The sequence below is a fragment of the Atta colombica genome, unplaced genomic scaffold, assembly GCF_001594045.1.
Source record: "Atta colombica isolate Treedump-2 unplaced genomic scaffold, Acol1.0 scaffold88, whole genome shotgun sequence".
Classification (NCBI taxonomy): Eukaryota; Metazoa; Arthropoda; class Insecta; order Hymenoptera; family Formicidae; genus Atta; species Atta colombica.
The window spans coordinates 1,996,971-1,999,745 of record NW_017259581.1 but is presented as its reverse complement, the minus strand read 5'-3'; the positions used below and the strand labels follow the sequence as shown (position 1 = coordinate 1,999,745).

The window sequence follows — 2,775 nt, the reverse complement described above, 5'->3', positions numbered from 1 at the left end:
TATATATATCTCATTGTATAGTAGGCGCGCATTTAGCTATTGCGATACCCAATTTATTCCGCATGTCGATATCTACCATGATATAAGAATATTAGGTAATAGTGAATATACAGTGGATGACCAATCAAAAATTGATTCTAAATTCTGTAAGCTAATCCGTTATTAAAAATTTGTTACCAATCAGAAATTAGCCCTAAATTATATTCAGCCATTAGCGCAGTGGCTTATCTTGTATTCTTACATGGATGTCTACGATGGACATCCTCTTTTTCCTTAATTCTTCAATTTTCATCGATCTTTTCAAGCACCACTGCACTTTATAATCTAATAGTAACGTCACATTTGTGTCATATTATCACATTAACGTCATATAATCATGGATGCGTCACGGGTTACAAACGAGATTCGCGCGTCTCATAATATCTGCCGGGTGATCGGCGCCACGTCATGATCCGTTACGATGAGTGCGGGAGAGATATGTGACAGTGTGACATCATCGTGCTAAAAGGATGGACGATGTCACACGCCCGTCGATATATCGACCTCTCCGCGAGTTCGATCCCCCGGTAGTTAGTGCCGCAACACGTGCGCGTGTACACGTGAACTCGCGCGAGCCACGCGAGACCAGGTCAGGTCCTTTTCGCGCGCGCAACGATGACTAATCGTTGTTGATTGTTGTGATGACTGCTGGCTTCTCGCGTTCGGAATCACAGAACGAGTCCAGGACCAACGTTGTCGATACCCGATGTCGCGTCGTTGCATTTTTTGCATCTCAAATTAAACGCGTATCTTTAGAAAGAGATGAGATGGAGGAATTGCAATCGAAATAAATAAACGTTCTCTATTTCACGAATAATCTCATATTTACGGATTGCAAATGGAAACAAAAATATCGTATTTTTACAGACGAATTCTAGAGGATAAGTGATTAACAGGTATTATTAATGCTATTATTTTTTTTTTTTTTTACTAAGAAATCGTATTAATCATTGTGAGAATTCTAGGAATTTTTCGATAAATAAGTTAAGAGAAAAGATAATTCAACGTAGACATTTGTATAGGTTTGATTATTTTGATTAATGTAAAGTGATTTTTATTACGATAAAACATGCGTAACGAAAATATATAAGATATTTATTCATTATTTCGTAAGGAATTCCATATCCTCTAAAGAATCGAAAGAAACCATTCGTTTCAAGCTATATTCAATAGCTGACATCGACGGATCTTATTTGTTTTATTTTTTTTTTTTCATACTGGTTAAATAAGTACAAGACAAATTACTGCTTCTTTTTATCCTTAATATTTGTAAAAGATATATTATTTTAAACTCTTATTATTATACATATAAATTATTAAGAAATTATATATATTATTGCATATATTATTAAAGTATTATTAAAAAATTGCATATTTTTTTATTTTCGATGCGTAGTATTATGTTAAGTATTAAACAAACTGATGTTTTTTCCCATAAAATTTTCTTCAAAATTTTTGCTAGAACGATTTAACAGTTTCTCATATTTTTTAAAGAATATGCTTCTTTTCAAGAAAGACAGAAATGCTGGAAGAAGGAAAATGTTAAATGTTCGTGTTATAAATCGATGATGGTTGGGATTCAAGAAATATTTTCGTACATTTCGTAACGTGTGTTTTACAACATACTTAACACGCACTTTCGTGCATTCTTCGAAGCATCGTTTGAACGCCGCGGCGTCGCGACATATAAACGTTTCATGAAGAGTCTCAAATGTGTTCGTATACACCTCTCGGTAGCAAATCGTCTCGGTTTCCATTTCTGTTCTTCTCGGAACGGAATCCGCCGACTCTTCACGGGCTTCCACCTTTGCGAATCGCTTCTTCGGATTCGCGTTTGTACCGTGCGATAAACCGAGTCTTTACATACGCGTTCCTTATGTAATCGAAATGTCGCATGATATTAAACTGGAAACAAAAAGTCATTTTACAAAATGAATTTCTTTAGTATCTTTAATATCTTTTTTTTATAATTTTTTTTTTATACTACACTTCAGACTATCTACTTAATATTTATTTATTGCTACTGATTTATTTAAACCGATTCATTTGTTTATTCTACGACGAATATATTTTGTATTGTACAAATATATACCGTTTATATATTTTTAACCACTTAACTATTGCATGAACCTTGACAATATCGCTAACAATACTACATTTATCGTATGTCACGATATCAGACATGATTAAATCGCATTCATGTGAATATATTTCATAGCGGAAATGCCAGAAAATTCTAGTCAATATAATAAATATATCGACTGGCTATTTTTAGCCACAACACATTTGTCTCTATTCCTTGAAATTTTGATAACGATAAATTTAATCAAGATAATGCGTACTTTATTGTTCATGAACATACATATTATATCACCGATATTTCGACGAATTTCAAGTACATAATTAATCATGCCCTCGCTTGACTCATCGCATTACTTCTGAAAGGATTTATTTGCATTGATATTCAAATATTTATCAATTGCATATGAAATTTTTACGTCTGATAGCACTCCTTCAAATGTTTATTGAAAGAGGCATTTATTTGCGTTTAAATTATGTATTTTTTAACTAAAAAAAAGTTATGAAAATAATTACAAATGTTTCTATATTGTATCTAAAAGTAATACAAAAAGTTTAACAGTAATTTAGAACTTGATTTAAAAATTATTTTAAAAAAAAGAAGAATTATTTTAAAAGAAGTATAAGAAATATATTTTTAAAATTAAGTTATATTTA

At 31.8% G+C, this 2,775-nt stretch overlaps 1 protein-coding gene across 5 annotated transcripts in view; it reads left to right on the top strand.

Annotated features, from left to right (window-relative positions):
• Nucleotides 1–2,775, top strand: part of LOC108693170 (sterile alpha and TIR motif-containing protein 1) — a 93,118-nt gene that overhangs the window by 57,994 nt on the left and 32,349 nt on the right. The gene's annotated exons all lie outside the window — the stretch shown is intronic.